Source organism: Oncorhynchus nerka, linkage group LG2 (assembly GCF_034236695.1).
Source record: "Oncorhynchus nerka isolate Pitt River linkage group LG2, Oner_Uvic_2.0, whole genome shotgun sequence".
Lineage (NCBI taxonomy): Eukaryota > Metazoa > Chordata > Actinopteri > Salmoniformes > Salmonidae > Oncorhynchus > Oncorhynchus nerka.
Window position 1 is genome coordinate 31866163 of NC_088397.1, and position 19017 is coordinate 31885179.

At 48.7% G+C, this 19017-nt stretch overlaps 1 pseudogene; it reads right to left on the reverse strand.

Annotated features, from left to right (window-relative positions):
- The window catches only part of LOC115144684 (neuropilin-2-like), a 75976-nt pseudogene that overhangs the window by 50595 nt on the left and 6364 nt on the right, over positions 1–19017 (reverse strand).

Below are 19017 nucleotides of genomic sequence, written 5' to 3' on the forward strand. Positions count from 1 at the left end.
ATTGACCTAAGATCATATCTCCTCTAGTGACGCACTCCTTCAAAAACACACATGGATGCATAAACACACACACTGCACGCGCACACTTAAATAAGACGAGAACATGTACACACACACACACACACACACACACACACACACACACACACACACACACACACACACACACACACACACACACACACACACACACACACACACACACACACACGGCAAGTGCACACAAATAAGACTAGAACACACATCCCTCATGCACAAACATCAATGTAAATAAACAACAGCTCTCTCACTGGGGGTTGTGCCTGGCAGTCTCTAATGTTCTCCCAAAACTCGCACACTACTGGGGTTTGTGGAGCGATTTGTCCCGAACCTGACATGTTAAAACAAACAACTATGATGGGTGTAGAGGGAGAGAACAGCGCCCTCCAAAACATGTGCTCTGCGTGTCGATCTCTCTCGCACAGAAACACACACAGGCACAGACACACACACACACAGAGCACGCACGCACGCACACACACACTATACGCCTACTTAGACACAAATAAAATCATATAACGCCCAAGCATACTGTAACCACCCACGGACACATATCGCACACGCATACCATTGTTTTTGCACCCCAAATGCATAGTAGGCTCTTGTTAAAACCATGGCAACAGCATACCCATCCATTCTGTTAGAGTGTGTGTATGTGTGTATAATACCAGCCTTATCACATCATCATATCATTGTGCTGGTGGCCTTGGTAACAGAGCTAAATGACAACTGGGCCACGTTCAAATCAAGTTTGATAATGTTTGGAAACAGAGGAGGTACTACGACCCGAATCCCACCCAAACAAATCCATGTCAATGGGATCTTACAAGCAAAGAGCAGCTCAATATAGAGCGTATCAGTATAGCTCAGTACAGTGAGTGTACTGTATGTCAAGTACACTTCCTCTTATGGACTACCACCACCAGCACCATGGATAAACTCAAATCCCAACTCATCCTCACTCTACCCTCTCCCAGTAATCATCTCCTCCCTGCCTGTAGCCCCTCTCAATCACTCTCCCCCACCCTGCTCCCTCCTCCTCACCCCTCCCTCCTCATCATCTCCCTATACCGCCTGTAGCCCCTCTCAATCCCTCTACCCCACCCTGCTCCCTCCTCCTCACCCCTCCCTCCTCATCATCTCCCTATACCGCCTGTAGCCCCTCTCAATCCCTCTACCCCACCCTGCTCCCTCCTCCTCACCCCTCCCTCCTCCTCACCCCTCCCTCCTCATCATCTCCCTATACCGCCTGTAGCCCCTTTCAATCCCTCTACCCCACCCTGCTCCCTCCTCCTCACCCCTCCCTCCTCCTCACCCCTCCCTCCTCATCATCTCCCTATACCGCCTGTAGCCCCTCTCAATCACTTTCCCCCACCCTGCCCCCTCCTCCTCACCCCTCCCTCCTCATCATCTCCCTATACTGCCTGTAGCCCCTCTCCATCACTCTCCCCCACCCTGCCCCCTCCTCCTCACCCTCCCTCCTCATCATCTCCTCACCGCCTGTAGCCCCTCTCAATCCCTCTACCCCACCCTGCTCCCTCCTCCTCACCCCTCCCTCCTCATCATCTCCCTATACTGCCTGTAACCCCTCTCAATCCCTCTACCCCACCCTGCCCCCTCCTCCTCACCCCTCCCTCCTCATCATCTCCCTATACCGCCTGTAACCCCTCTCTCCCACCCTGCCCCCTCCTCCTCACCCTCCCTCCTCATCATCTCCCTATACTGCCTGTAACCCCTCTCAATCACCCTCCCCCACCCTGCCCCCTCCTCCTCACCCCTCCCTCCTCATCATCTCCCTATACTGCCTGTAACCCCTCTCAATCACTCTCCCCCACCCTGCCCCCTCCTCCTCACCCCTCCCTCCTCATCATCTCCTCACCGCCTGTAGCCCCTCTCAATCACTCTCCCCCACCCTGCCCCCTCCTCCTCACCCCTCCCTCCTCGTCATCTCCTCACCACCTGTAGCCCCTCTCAATCACTCTCCCCCACCCTGCCCCCTCCTCCTCATCATCTCCTCACCGCCTGTAGTCCCTCTCAATCCCTCTCCCCCACCCCCTCCTCATCACCCCTCCCTCCCCCTCATCTCCCTATACCGCCTGTAGCCCCTCTCAATCCCTCTCCCCCACCCTGCCCCCTCCTCATCATCTCCCTATACTGCCTGTAACCCCTCTCAATCACTCTCCCCCCACCCTGCCCCCTCCTCCTCACCCCTCCCTCCTCGTCATCTCCTCACCACCTGTAGCCCCTCTCAATCCCTCTCCCCACCCTGCCCCCTCCTCCTCACCCCTCCCTCCTCATCGCCTGTAACCCCTCTCAATCACTCTCCCCCACCCTGCCCCCTCCTCCTCACCCATCCCTCCTCATCATCTCCTCACCGCCTGTAACCCCTCTCAATCACACCTCCCCCACCCTGCCCCCTCCTCCTCACCCCTCCCTCCTCATCATCTCCCTATACCGCCTGTAACCCCTCTCCACCCCCCCCTCTCAGCCGTCCTCCCCCTCTAGATGAAGCAGATCCCAGGCCAGTTAATAGAGGCCTTCCTGAGATACGTTTCAGACAGGATGAAAAGAGTTAAAGGCTTACCCACGTTTATTTTCCTCCCTGCCTCTCTTGAAGCTAATTGGTCTGGGAGTGTCGTGTGTGTGTGTGTGTGAGGCGGCGAGGTGAGTGCGCGTGTGTTTGTGTGTAATAGGTGTGCATGGGTGAGGTAGACGCCCACCACGTTAAGGAGAAGGTCATCATAGGTCCTTCTGCCTAAGGCATCCATAGCAAGAACTCAGTCAACCATCCATGTTCCACAAGGCTAGTTAGGGGAATGACCACCCAGAGCCATTGGAGAGAGTTTGGCCATTGTGGTTTCAACCCCAAAAATGTATTAGGATGAACTTAGATCACATTTACATGGTTTGATGAAAGCCCTGTTAGCACCTCATGGGCAATATTGACCAACAGCAGTCCACAGGTTTCTAAATACACATCTATATTCAATAAATGGAAATCTCAGAGGCAACAACTTGGTGTCCATTTAAGATTGGCCAAAGTCTCTCTGCATACGTCTCCATCCCAACCGATCGGTAACCAGTCAAACATCAACGTCCCAATCACACAACCAATAACATCGCCCCCCCAACGATCAACAACCAATCAAAACACCCCAAATAAGAGCTCACCGGGCAGAATTCGAGAATTCACTCACCCGTCTTAAAAGATCATGAAAACCTCCCAAAATAACAACCACTAAAAACGCCTTCAACAACGAAGCGCCGGACGTAATGGGCTCACCTGTCTTGAAGATCTCGTAGCGCAGCGAGAAGCCAGCCCCCTGGTGGGCGTAGTCTGAGACAAACTTGATGTGCAGGGCGGTACCAGAAGAGATGATGGCTGGGGGGGCGATGTTACTGCAGTGTTTACCCAGCAGCTCAGCCGAGTCCGAGCCGCCGTCACGGATCTCAATGAAGTCGTACCTGAGGATGAGACATAGAGAATTTCGTGAAAAATCCTGGAAATGATTTAATGCGTGGTGTCCATATTAGGACAGCCTCAGGCTCAGCAGGAATTGATTCCATCTCAGAAAGAGTTGTTTTGGTCTAATCAAAACTAAGGCTGTCCTAATATGGACGTCGTACCTATGGATCTATTTAATCATGTATATGTTAAAAGAGGTGCTTTGAGAAGGATGTATTGATTTCAGGAGAATGTTGAATGGATGATTCACGCTTAAAACCAAGGACAAAGAGAAGAATAGAGAAGAAAACAGCTTTGGGGCTCAATGTGATTGAACTCTAGTCCAAATGACCTTTGACCTAAGACCTATTAACCCAAATTCTTAACTGTCATTTCAGAGACAGAGAGAGGTGAAACTTGGGCTCCTCACCTGCCAATCCAAAATTAGCCAACTCAACAGAAAAACGAGTCGCTGACACTTATGAAGCTGGGAGAGGGGTCAAGGTACGGTGTGTGTGCTTGCTTGCATGACGGGCATGCGTGTGTGTGTTCTTCTACATAGAAGATCATAAGAAATCCCAGGACATAGTGTCTATAGTACTGTAATAAGCTCACAGTTGCGGTCACAACCTCCAAACAGTTGTCACTGGCTAGTGGGATATATATATATTTTTTAAATTGGGTTTTTGCTTGGCAGACCTTACATCTGTATTGGCATTAGTCAATAGTCAGGAATGCAACTGTTTATGTCAAATTGTTTATCAGCTTGTAGCCACGGTTGTCCTGTAAGGAAAAGGGTAAAACACTTCGAATGTGATGCTAAACATGAGGGCAGAGCAAGCAGATGAAGGAAAATAGTGAATTTCAGCTTTTCCACGGTGGATTTCCTGGGACGGATAATTAACAAGCGTCCCCACTCTCCCTCTCTTGGATATGTGACGGAGACGTCAAACAAGAGCCGCTGAAACAGTCTCACATCTAATTACAATGAAAGGCCTTCAGCAGCTTTCAGCACAGCACTGGATCACTGTTCTGTGTGTGACCCACGTGTGCACACACACACACACACACACACATAATACAGCACACAGACATGCAAACACAAAAGCACACATTCACACACACACACACACACACACACACACACACACGCACACGCGCACACACACACACACACACACATAAATAATACAGCCCAATACACTGTCATTGGGAGCAGGAATGTTTAGATTGACATAGTCTCTTGAGAGCCGTGTCCATCAACGGTGGTTCTGGGAACCTCTCAGGGAGTGCACATATTTGTTCCAGCCTAGCAGTAACGCTCCCGATTTAACTCATCAAGGGCTTGATGATTTTGCCGATGAGTCGAGTGAAGTGCGTTTGTGCTGGGCTGGAACAAAAGCCTGCACAGGCCCAGGATCAAACTTCACTAATTCACACACCTTCCTACCAAAGGCCACACCACGGTGGCTCTTCTAAGAGGTTTACGCCAGAGCTCCCTTGGTGAAGTTTAGAAAGCTAGCAATCCATGAGTGCGCGTGTGTGTGTGTACAAAGTATGCGTGTTTTTGGGCTGTAACTGACACATGCTTAAGGAAAACACACACACACACACACACACACACACACACACACACACACACACAGCTTGTACGCAAAAGATAAAAGGCCCGAAAAGGAACTGAGAGCCTAATTAGGTTTTAATTGATTTGGGAGTGGACTCTCTCGCCTGTCGTGGATTAGAAGCGATGACTGAGTGTTTCTCAGATGTGATTATTGACCTGAGCTCTCCGCTTCCCCAGGCCCTGTTGAACACACGCACAAAGACCGGCCGAGTGGGAGAACAGTCTCTCACACAGACAGACAGACAGACAACACACCCTAACACTCACACCCTCAACCCACTCGGTCTATTAGAGTTCACAGTGCCTTTTCTTTTTCTTTTTTTGTTGTTGTTGAATTTTACCCCTTTTTCTCCCCAATTTCGTGGTATCCAATTGTTGTAGTAGCTACTATCTTGTCTTATCGCTACAACTCCCGTACGGGCTCGGGAGAGACGAAGGTTGAGAGTCATGCGTCCTCCGATACACAACCCAACCAAGCCGCACTGCTTCCTAACACAGTGCGCATCCAACCCGGAAGCCAGCCGCACCAATGCGCCGGAGGAAACACCGTGCACCTGGCCACCTTGGCTAGCGCACACTGCGCCCAGCCCGCCACAGGAGTCGCTGGTGCGCGATGAGACAAGGACACCCCTACCAACCAAGCCCTCCCTAACCCGGGCGATGCTAGGCCAATTGTGCGTCGACCCACGGACCTCCCGGTCGCGGCCGGCTACGACAGAGCCTGGGCGCGAACCCAGGGACTCTGATGGCACAGCTGGCGCTGCAGTACAGCGCCCTTAACCACTGCGCCACCCGGGAGGCCCCACAGTGTCTTTTCTGACTCCTTCCTCTCCCCCCCTTCTCCCTCCCTATGTGACTGGGTCCTTCTTGGTTACGGAGTCCTGCTTGTTGTCGACCCATGATGGTGTCCTCCAGCTCTCCACAGAGGCCAGAAGAAACCCAGGGGTGGGCAGCGGACACTGAAGGAAGTCCTTCAGGGCTGTTGTTCGGGCACCAGTCCAGACATGCCTTCTCTCCTCTACTCCTTTCCCCTCATTCCTCCTCTCCTCCCCTCCACTGGCCCTGCTAATTACCTTTCACACCTTCCTTGTTTTTCTGGGACTTTTCTCCACCTCTGTGCGCACTCCCTACAGGCGCTAGGCCCAGGGACGCCCCCCAGACAGATAGCCTCGTCTGGGAGTGGGAGTGCGAGTGTCTGCGTCCTTGCCTGTGCGCCTGCGCGTTTGTGTGTGTTGTGTTGTGTGTGTGTGTGTGTGTGTGTGTGTGTGTGTGTGTGTGTGTGCGCTTGCATGCGTGTGTCTGGGAGAGGGAGACACACACAACCACCCTGAAAAACACCATGGTATAACGAGGGTGAGAACCATTTCTCATTACCCGTGGCCCCCAGACTGTCAACCTCACCCCTGGGAGCAACAACCGGAGTCTAGCCCTAGTTCCACTTCCACCACTCTGTGGGATGAGCGATGCACTTGACAAAAAAAACGCAAATATCGGTTCCTAAAACGAGTGGCATGACAGGTGGAATCTACACTCACAGCTGAACGGTGTAGTTTCTATTGAACAAAAAAAAAATGCTATTTTGAAGGGGATCCAACAACAACAAAAAGTGTGCGCGTGTGTGTGTGTGTGTGTGTGTGTGTGTGTGTGTGCGCGTGTGTTGTTGCCATTCCAGACCAGTTATATTTGATACCACCGTTTGCTCTTAATCTAAAGTGCTCAACACCCACAGCTATATCAGGTGCTGAGGGTCAACAACAGGGCTGAGGCCCAGACACAGACACTAACATGGAGACTTTTTAGTCTGCCCAGCAGAGAGCCACCTCATGCGCCTCATCTACGCCTAATAAGGCATAAGTGCCTCTGAAATATTAAGTAGACGCTGGGAGAGAAATCCCAGCAGATTCCCGCGGCTGCCGTCTTCAATCGGGCCTTAGAACAAATAGCTCAAATAGCACTCAGAGCGGCCCTCTCTGAGCCATTGCTCACAGTTACAGATAGCCGAGGAGCGTCCCAAATGGCACCCTAATGCTTATGTAGTGCACTTATTTTGAGCAGGGCCCATAGGGTGGGCACTACTTAGGGAATAGGGTGCCTTTTGGGGCAGAGACTGGGGCTAAACCGCTAACAGCTAACAGCTAACAGCTAACAACAAAGAGTCAATGTAGGCCTGCAGGCTACGGCCCAAGGCTTTTTAAAGGGGCATCACCATCGATCCCGCCAGTCTGGTTGGTGTGAGTATCTACTGCTGGGATGTATGACCTTCTTACGTCTGTATTCAAAAAATTTTTTTTTTTTTACCCCCTCTCTCTCTCTGTCTGTGTCTGTCTTTCTCCCTCTCTCTCTCTCTCTCTCTCAATGAGCCCTTCCTGGTTAAATACAATACAAAAGGAGGTGCGTCCCATAGCGCTCTCTCTCTCTCTCTCTCCCTCTCTCTCTCTCTCCCTCCCTCACACCACATGGTGTGGTCAAGTCCACGCAACCGTAATGCGACCATGACTCAGTGACCATGACTTGTGAATCTGGGCAGATCAGACCTGAAACAGTGGCCTCAATCTGCCCCCCCCCCGCCCCATATACACATACACACACTCCCCACGTCTATTGTCCATCAATTCCTCATTACGAGCGGAAAACGGTCATTGATCTGATTCCAACAGCTCCCATCTCCCCTCAGGGAGTGTAGCAGACACAGAGGATGATATCGCACTCACACGTCGAACTTCTCCGTCGTCACGCCTCAAAGGCACTCGTTCCCCTGTGATGAAACTAAGGGTCCGTCCCAAGGGGCACCCACATTCCTTATGGGACCTGGTCAAAAGTAGTGCACTAAATAGGGAATAGTGTGGGACGCGGCCTGGGGCACATTAGTATGGGGTGCCGTTTGTAAAGTTGAATGATCAAGTCTACGGAGGAACATGTCTGCAGGCTCCACTAAATCGTCACCTCCCCGTTGCCAATGAGGGCCCTGGGGCCCTCACCCAATAAAGATGACCTCATAAAAAAAGTTGCATAAAAACAATATGGGTGGAAAATTGATCTTTGCGAAAGTGTGTGTCAGCTTTTATGGTGTGTGTGTACGGTGTGGGTGTGCCGCAAACATCAATTAGTTTAATCCCACTGTGTGTAACTGATGTGAAATGGCTAGCTAGTTAGTTGTGTTGCGCGTTTTTTGTTTATTATCTACTTTACTTGCTTTAGCAATGTTAACATATGTTTCCCATGCAAATAAAGCCCTTGAATTAAATTGAGAGAAGAGAGCAGAAAGAGAGAATAGAGAGAGCAGAGAGAGAGAGAGAGACGGCACAGAGTGAGAGCAGAGAGAGAGAGAGAGCAGAGAGAGAAGAGAGAGAGAGAGATAGAGCAGAGAGAGAGATAGAGAAGAGAGATAGAGCAGAGAGAGAGAGAGAGAGAGGGAGGGAGGGGGGGAAAGAGAGAGAAGAGAGGAGAGAGCAGAGAGAGATAGAGAAGAGAGAGAGAGGGAGGGAGAGAGGGAGAGAGAGAAAGGGAGGGGGAGGGAGAGAGAGAGGGGGGGAGAGAGAAGAGAGAGGGAGAGAGCAGAGAGAGGGAGAGAGAGAGAGAGAGAGAGAGAGAGAGAGAAGAGAGGGAGAGAGAAGAGAGGGAGAGAGAGAGAGAGAGAGAGAGAGAGAGAGAGAGAGGGAGAGAGGGAGAGAGGGAGAGAGAGGGGGAGAGAGAGAGAGAGAGAGAGAGAGAGAGAGAGAGAGAGAGAGAAGAGAGAGCGCTATGGGACGCACCTCCTTTTGTATTGTATCTAACCAGGAAGGGCTCATTGAGATTTAAAATCTATTTTTCAAGAGCGTCCTGGCCAAGATAGGCAGCACCAAGTCATTACAAAAATTACAGACAAACAACATGAAAAACTACAAGTAATCTAGTAAAAACCATAGAATTCACAAGAGCATAAAAAAATCATAAAACAGCAAATTAAAAACATTGACAGGTCAGGGAATCAGTCTCAAGATCATTCATCAGTTATTTAAAAATACCAATCGAGACAAGTTCTTCCAGTTCAAAAGTATTTTGTAAGGTGTTCCAAGACGATGGCGCAGACTGCATAAAAGCCCTTTTACCAAATTCAGTTCGGACGTTAGGAACAGTTAGCAGGATAAAGTCCAGCGAACGAAGAGAGTACCCACCACATTTCTGAACAATAAAAATGCTCAAATGAAAAGGTAGTAAACTCAAAATGGCTTTGTAAATAAAAGTATACCAGCGACTGAGCCTACGAGTGACTAGAGAAGGCCAGCCAACCCTGGTATATGTGGTGCATAAGGGTTTTGCAGTTTAAAATAAATCTCAAAGTGCCATGGTAAAGAGTGTCAACTGATCTCAAACACTGAGCGGAAGCATTCATATATAAAATAACCCCATAGTCTAGTAAAGGCATAAATGTAGCTGATACTAGCCTCCTTCTGGCTTCAAAAGAAAAACAGGCCTTATTCCTCAAATAAAATCCCAATTTCAGCTTAATTTTTTGGGTAAGTTGTTGAATGTGCAATTTAAAAGAGAGGCTGTCATCAATTAAAAATTCCAAGATATTTATATGAGGTTATATGAGGTCCTTATATGAGGTCCTTATATGAGGTTATATATCGGTATCATCCCCTCCGCCCTGGTCCCAGCCAATGGCAGACTGCATTAGAGATAACGGCTTGATATTTCGCCATTATTGCATTTTTTCTTTCTTCACATCAATCAACTCTGGGCTTGGAGGTAAAAAGCCATTTGGCACCCTGCCGGACTCTGCCTGAAATGAAAGTCTGAATCAAAGTGCCACCTCAGATATGTGAGGTCTGCAAAACACAGGATATTTTATTGCTGCAGCAGTGATGGTCTGCGCGGTTGAAGCTCCTCGGAGCCTTTGACTCTTTGAACCCGGGGAAAGTGCTGGTTGGCCCGGGAGAGGGATTAATTCATCAGTATGTTGTGGGTTAGAAAGTAAGGCTGACCTTACGTGGGCCAACCGAACTCTTTCTTGAGTTCACATGCTCAGGGTCTCAGAGTAATGTACTCTCAGGAGAGACCATGGCACTGGCATACGGTATGTGCGTGCATCTGCGTGTGTATGAGGCGATGACATACAAAAGACATGGCTTACATAGAACTGTAATTGTCCACAGATTAAAGCGCATTACAACTCTCGCAACTATATCACCTATTTACAATAAACACAGTCCATTTGTAATATTTACATTATATATACAGTATATTCAGATTACATTTAAATAATACCCTGACCAAGTCTCCTGCCCCTACAGGGGTGTATTCACTAAGAACGAAACGGGCCGAAACGAGGAGGGACAAACTTGAACTTGTCCAATAAGAAACTCCTGATTTCATTTCAAAAATGTTTTCCGTTGCCACATTTTTTTTTACCGGTTTCCTACGGTGTGCACTAATGAACACAGCCCAGAATTACCGCTCCCTCACCTCAAACCAGACGAGGAAAACACCAAGTCTCCCTCCTGTCTCCTCAGTCAGACATACTGCTCTGCCTAATCACTCAGGAAGGAGGAAACAACACACAGCTGCACCACAAACACTAACTGGAAGCTATTTGAACCCCGTCTAAAGCGCTCTGTGGGAGGAGAGGGGGCGTGTTGGCCTGCCGGGCTGCACTTTGGCTTTCTCCACTTTGTTTTGTTGCTGTTTTGGACCGGAGGCACACATCTTCAACAAACTAAATCTGTGTGTGTGTCCCCCCAAATGGCACCCTATTCCCTATACAAGTGCTCTCTGGTCAAAACACCATTCAGGGAATAGGATGCAATTTGGGATGTAACCTACATAAAAAGGCGAGAGCAGCCTCAGTGAGAAAAGGGAGCTACAGGTTGTTCTATGAATAAATAACATTGTTGATGTGTCTTTTCTACTGGGGCTGTAAAGTATATTCTTTTTTCCCCTCTGAGGATGGTGAAGAGGATGCGGAATGGAGAGCGGTTGCCATGGGTTTCCCTGCCGATCACACGCACTCTCACAAACGCGTGTGCATTTGCAGGTATACGCGCGGATAGAAGGACGCACACACACATACAGAGAAGCGTGTGCACGCACAAAGAAACACACACCCACGAATGCACACACACACACACAGCTGAGTGGAAGTGTGAGAGGGCAAAGGTTGAGCTAACACACAGTCCCCTCGGGCAAACCCCCCCCCCCCCCAAAAAAAAACAATCCCCCAAAAAGTATAGCATTTCTGAGGAGGCGTTTCAACTTTTTCTTTATCCCTCACTCTACCCCTGCTCTCTTCCCAGCTCTCTCTCTCTCTTTCCCAGCTCTCTCTCTCTCTCTCTCTTCCCAGCTCTCTCTCTCTCTACCCCTGCTCTCTCTCTCTCTCTCTCTCTCTCTCTCTCTCTCTCTCTAAGCCCTCAATACAGTACCCACAAAGGACTTGAAATACTGCTTATCGACAGCGAGCACATTCATTTTATCCGTCTATCACAGAACTGCACATGCTATCTATGACTAGTGGGATTTTAATAGAGCATTACGTTACACAGGACCAGATAAGGACATCATCAAGGACAACAGCCACCCGAGCCACATAGAAATGGGAGTTATAGATCTCATTCTCATTGAAAGCAAGTCTAAGAAGCGGTAGATCAAATCAAATCAAATGTTATTTGTCACATGCGCCGAATACAACAGGTACAATAGACCTTACAGTGAAAAGCTTACTTACAGGCCCTTAACCAACAATGCAGTTTTAAGAAAATACCTACAAAAAAGTAAGAGATAAGAATAACAAATAATTAAAGAGCAGCAGTAAATAACAATAGCGGGGCTATATACAGGGGGTACCGATACAGAGTCAATGTCAACGTGCGGGGGCACCGGTATCGAGGTAATTGAGGTAATATGTACATGTAGGTAGAGATATTAAAGTGACTATGCATAGATAATAACAGAGAGTAGCATTAGCGTAGAAGAGGGTGTGTGGGGGGGGTGTAGGAGTTTGATGGCTTGGGGGTAGAAGCTGTTTAGAAGCCTCTTGGACCTAGACTTGGCGCTCCGTTACCGCTTGCCGTGAGGAGCAGAGAGAACAGTCTATGACTAGGGTGGCTGGAGTCTTTGACAATTTTTAGGGCCTTCCTCTGACACCGCCTGGTATATAGAGGTCCTGGATGGCAGGAAGCTTGATGTACAGGGCCGTACGCACTACCCTCTGTGGTGCCTTGCGGTCGGAGGCCGAGCAGTTGCCATACCAGGCAGTGATGCAACCAGTCAGGATGCTCTCGATGGTGCCGCTGTAGAACCTTTTGAGGATGTTTTCAGTCTCCTGAGGGGGAATAGGTTTTGTCGTGCCCTCTTCACAACTGTCTTGGTGTGCATGGACCATGTTATTTTATTGGTGATGTGGACGCCAAGGAAATTGAAGCTCTCAACCTGCTCCACTACAGCCCAGTCGATGAGAATGGGGGCGTGCTCGGTCCTCCCTTTCCTGTAGTCTACAATCATCCCCTTGATCAAGTTGAGGGAAAGGTTGTTGTCCTTGCACCATACAGTCAGGTCTCAGACCTCCCTATAGGCTTTCTCATCGTTGTCGGTGATCAGGCCTAAAACTGTTGTGTCATCAGAAAACTTAATGATGGTGTTGGAGTCATGCCTGGCCGTGCAGTTGTGAGTGAACAGGGAGTAAAGGAGGGGACTCGAGCACGCACCCCTGAGGGGCCCCCGTGTTAAGGAAAATATATTTCACAACGATTTAGAGAGTAGAATGACACTATACTTGCTTGTTTTTATCACGTAAACTGAAATTCAGCGAACTATTCGAATTTTTGCAACCAGGAAATGGCTGAGAAATGTCTTCATAGTGCATCTTTAAGAGAGCAGTAGGAGGCAAGGGTTGAAGCCAGGTCAGAGCAGGATGACTGACTGCTATGAGGTCAGAGAGACAATAGAAAGGCATATGATTCATATTATACATTTATTTGAAAGAGGAAACTGACCAAGCATTGTCCCATCTAGCCTGTAATAAATAGCTGCACTGAACTCTCTCTCTCCCTCTCTAGTCTGTTTTCCTGTAAACTTCACAACATCATCCCGGTCTTTCTTTCAACCATTCTCTCCATTCTTTCATCCACCATCCCTTTCTCACATGCTGCCACGGCCAAAATGGTAACTATGGCTAACTAAGGACACTGTTACAAATGTACAACCAGTTGAAGGCAGATCTGAAGTTAAAACCATCCCTGGTCAGTCTCCCTCCCCTCACTCCTTATCCCTCTACCATTTTGCTAGCCTAAGCATACCCAAAAGGCCCCCCTCTCTCCCTACAACCTCCCCCCCCATCTCACCTGCAGTCCAGTCTCTCCAGTTCAAAGTGGGGGTTGAAGTTGAGGACGATGCGCTGTGAGGGCTCTGGGGCCGTGATGACCCACTGGCAATTTTGGTGGGGCGGGTACTCCAGAGGGTAGCCCGGGACGTGATGTACCCTGCGTCGCTGGCATCCAGGGTGTTCCCACAACCTGGATGTGAGAGAGAGAGAGAGAGAGAGAGAGAGAGAGAGAGAGAGAGAGAGAGAGAGAGAGAGAGAGAGAGATGGTTATTACACAGACTCAAAGCATCTGATTATTGATTCGAGAATTTGTCTTCTACTTCCATAGGGATGTGATTTGTGATGTTAGTGACGCACGATTTGTAATAATTTCTGCGTCGGAGATGCGTCGTGTTCACACTAAATCGACTATAGCAACAGAATAGACAACCACGCACACGTCCCCCTCCCGTGCAGACAGACTAACCCCACACCATGGCTCTCATCTCTCCTCCGGGATCATTCTTTAAATGTAATTTGTTGCTCTGGCGAGGCAATCTGCAAACATTCGAACACATTCCCTTGATCCTATCGGCTCTCTCCCAGGAACAATAGCCTGCCAATAGCATCGCTCGGCTGGCCCAGACAGGAAGTGACAGCAGACCACCTGTCTAGGGGTACAAGGGTTCACCCCGATTCTGTAATGAGAAGCCGGAGTAACAAAGCCTTCATTTTAGCCGTACGCCCACGCCTCGCTCGCCGTTCCCTATCGCACACCAACACGCAAAGCGCACACACCGACACATCGGCGGACAGTACAGTGAAGCCCCTCATCAGTCATTTTACTGCAGTATAAGATTTCCCAGTCATTATTATTCTAAACGGAAGGCCAGATTAGGAAGACAAAAACGTCTCTCCACAATGTTCACCATGACGACGACGCTAGGGGCGGTTAAACTCTTTCCGCGCTGACAAGAGGCTGCGTTCCCCATTCTTCACCCTTCATCCCGAAGTGATGCCCTCGTTTACTCTCCCTCGTGCATTTGGTGCAAGCATAGCCGGAGGGAGTTTCCACCATTATCCCTACACCAGTTCGTTGCCTTTAAATCCATGAGGGGGAGTGCACAGGTGTTCACATCGGGAGAAGGGTGGAGGATCGGAACACAGCCTGACCATCGGAAAAGGAAGACTGAGTGTGAATGTTCTTTTTCATTGAACCTTTATTTAACTAGGCAAGTCAGTTAAGAACAAATTCTTTATTTACAATGACGGCTTACACCGGCCTACACCGGCCTAACACGGACGATCCTGGGCCTATAGTGCGCCGCCCTATGGGACTCCCAATCACGTCCGGTTGTGATATAGCCTGGATTCGACCCAGGGTGTCTGTAGTGACGCCTCAAGCACTGAGATGCAGGGCCTTAGACCGCTGCGCCGCTCGGGAAGCCCAATGAATACGAGGATATTGTCAATGAAAATGGCGAGGACTCAATGCTCCGTTTCATCTGCTTCACCCGTTGCGAGTTATGTGAGCACATCGTCAAAGAGAGCGGGGAGAAAAGATTGGAGGGTTGAAATATAATAGGCTATTCAAGTGTTGACATTTTCAAGACTCTTTGTGTTTTATAAAGGCACACTTAGGATTTGGTGACATTTGATATAATAGCGAAACCCTACCATCTTTACTTGGATAGAAACTCGCACAAACGTACGTCTACACACACGCGTACACACACACACACACACACACACACACACACACAATATCCCCACACGCCAGTCCAGTCCATCACTCAATACTACAGCCAAAGCTAAATAGAAAGATAACCAATAAGAAAAGAGTCTCCCCATTTCCCCTGGAGGATTCAGACAGGACGGACTGTAGTCTGCACATGTTCTTCTCTCCCCACCTCCATGTCTGCATCTGAAATGGCACCCTCATCCCCAATTTAGTGCACTACTTTTGACCAATCTCATAGGGTTCTGATCAAAAGTAGCGCACGATATACGTTTCCCTGGTGACAAAGGTCCGGATGGATAATGTCATTTATCAGCATAGCAACAACCCCCGAACCTCGCAATCCACGCGACCCCAAAGTGTTCGCGCACCTCTTGTGGGCTGAGAAAACGTTGCCGTTTTTAAGTCCATTCCCTGCAATTCCACACATTCTTCCATGTGTTGTGTGTTTATATGACACCATGGGGTCCAATCACAACCTTTCTACATTGTTGACTAATAGTGAAGACATCTGAATTATGACGCAACACATAGGGAATCATGTAGTCACCGAAAAAGTGTCAAACACATCAAAATATATTTTGATTCTTCAAAGTAGCCACCCTTTGCTTTAAAGACAGCTTTATGCCACATTCTTGGCATTCTCTCAACCAGCTTCATGAGGTAGTCATTTCTTTCCTTCTTAACGCGTTTCAGCCAATCAGGTGTGTTGTGACAAAGGTAGGGGTGGTATTGAGAAGATCGCCCTATTTGGTAAAAGACCAAGTCCATATTATGGCAATGACAGCTCAAATAAGCAAAAGGTGAAATGACAGTCCAGCATTACTTTAAGACACGAAGGTCAGTCAATGCGGAACATTTCAAGAAACTGAAGGTTTCTTCAAGTGCAGCCGCAAAAACCATCAAGCGCCTATGATGAAACTGGCTCTCATGAGGATCGCCACAGGAAAGGAAGACCCAGAATTACCTCTGCTGCAGAGGATAAGTTCTTTAGAGTTACCAGCCTCAGATTGGATCCCAAATAAAGGCTTCAGAGTTCAAGTAACAGACATCTCAACATCAACTTCAGAGGAGACTGCGTGAGTCAAGCCTTCATGGTCAAATTGCTGCAAAGAAACCACTCCTATAGGACACCAATAATAAGACGAGACTTGCTTCGAGCAATGGACTTTAGACCGGTGGAAATCTGTCCTTTGATCTGATGAGTCCAAATTGGAAATTTCTGGTACCAACCGCAGTGTCTTTGTGAGACGCAAAGTATGTGAACAGATGATCTCTCCATGTGTGGTTCCGCGAAGCATGGAAGAGGAGGTGTGATGTTGTAGGGGTGCTTTGCTGGTGACACTGTCTGTGATTTATTGAGAATTCAAGGCACACTTAACCGGCATGGCTAAAACAGCATTCTGCAGCGATATGTCATCCAGTCTGGTTTGCGCTGAGTGGGACTATCATTTGTTTTTCAATAGGACAATGACCCAACACACCTCCAGGCTGTGTAAGGGTTATTTGACCAAGAAGGAGAGTGATGGGGTGCTGCATCAGATGACCTGGCTTCCACAATCACCCGACCTCAACCCAAATGAGATGGTTTGGGATGAGTTGGACCGCAGATTGAAGGAAAAGGAGCCAGAAAGTGCTCAGCATATGCGGGAACTCCTTCAAGACTGTTGGAAAAGCATTCCAGGTGAAGCTGGTTGAGAGAATGCCAAGTGTGTGCAAACCTGTCATCAAGGCAAAGGGTGGCTGATTTGACGAATCTCCAATATAAAATACATTTAGATTTGTTTAACACTTTTTTGGTTACGACATGATTCCATATGTATCATTTCATAGTTTTGATATCTTCACTGTTATTATTGACAACGTAGAAAATAGTAAAAATAAAGAAAAACTCTTGAATGAGTAGGTGTGTCCAAACTTTTGACTGTTACTGAGTGTATATATATATATATATTTATTTTGTATTTTTTCCTGGACCCGCAGTCCGTATTGACCCCGTTCTGGTTCCGGTCCGCGGTCTGCCAGTTGAGTATGGGGGACATAGGGAATAGGGTGCCATTCAGGACGCACCCCCATGTATTCTCCAAAAGGCGTGCGGGGCTGTCAGTAGTACCGCCAGGGGAAGATTAAGCCATTTGGGAGAAATCCTGCAGCCTCTGCACTTTTCTGCTCCCCGAGCTGAGCAGACCATTCATGTGCAGCTAAGGAGGGAGGGCGACGAGGACGGGGAGGGGTGGGGGGCTGGAGAGAGGGACGCCAGCAGGGAGAAAGGCAGGTAAAAGAGGGATAGATGAAGGGGATGAGGATGATGAGGGGGGCTGAGGGAGAAGAGGGAGAGGTATGAAGGGAGAGGGACAAAAAAAGTGGGAGATAATAAGAGGGATTGAGAAAGAGAGGGGTAGACGGAATGGAGAGCGGCAGAGGAAGGTTGTGAGACGGATACGGATTAAGACAGAGAAGGGAAGGAGGTGATTGAAGGGGAGGAAGAAAGACAGTGTGAGGAGGAGGGGGAGAGAGCGAGAGAGAGAGAGAGAGAGAGAGAGAGAGAGAGAGAGAGAGAGAGAGAGAGAAAGCCTGACGAAGCTCATTAAGACATGACCATCCCTGTGGGGACTGACCCTGGAGGAGCTGATGGGCTGTCAGTAGGATATACAGTACATGCTGGGGAGAGGTGTGTGTGTGTGTGTGGGGGGGGTCCTCTGTTCTGGTGGAGAATGTTTGTGTTTTTATGAATATACGGTGTGTTTTTCAGGGCACTATGTCTTATAGGTACATGTGTGTTTGTGTGATAAGGAGGGAGGATGAGGTAGAGAGGTAGCCTCATGAATGATTGTGTCTGTGATGGCTCAGGACTCCATCTATTCTCCACACACAACACTGCACACACATACCATAGGGACCCCAACATACATGAACAATGTTGACATACAGTATATAACATTATTGTAGCAATAAGAGGTGAGGGCATGTGTGGGTCTACAGATAATGGCGTGTATATGCATCTGTGGGAGTGTGTGTGTGTGCGTGAACTTGGCTGCAAGCAAAATTTGTGCGTTCACGTCTTCAAATCTACTGTACAAGTCTCAGTCTATATATACAGTATCTGCATATGACTGCATATCTCTGTGTGTGTGTATGTGTGTGCACCAATTTCTATGAGCGGTATTATCCGCGTACTGTGGCGTCACACTTTGTGATAAACTGCAAATGTGTGGAAGGGCCATTATAAATCTTGACTTAATTTGCTCTTTTTCTCTCTTCCCCCTTTTCTCTCTCTCTCTCTCTCTCTCTCTCTCTCTCTCTCTCTCTCTCTCCCCAACCTTAATTAAAAAGTGCTATCGCTTCGAGAGAGGGAATCAGGGGGACAGAGAGAGGAGGAGGAGAGGCACTATTCGCTCATCCATTCATCCCTACACGGGGGCTGTCTCCACGACTGTTTTTAATCGAACCCCTCCACACAAGACTGGACAGAGGGAGGGAGGGAGGGAGGGAGGTAGGGAGGTAGGTAGGGGAGGGGAGGTAGGGAGGTAGGGGAGGGAGGTAGGGGAGGGAGGTAGGGGGGGAGGGGGGGGAGGTAGGGAGGTAGGTGAGGTAGGGAGGTAGGGGAGGGAGGTAGGGAGGGGGAGGGAGGGATTTGGGAGGGAGGGAGGGAGGTGAGGTAGGGAGGTAGGGGAGGGAGGTAGGGAGGGGGAGGGGGGAGGGGGGGGGGACTTTTGACTATCAAAGCTCTTTACTTTAATCATTAGACACCGACCATAAGGCCCTACCTACCTACCTTTCGATATTATTAAAGTGTCTTGTATAGCTCAGTTGGTAGAGCATCGCACTTACAACGTTGGGTATCACGGACTTCAATTCCGTTGTGGCCACCCATACAAAATTGTATGCACACA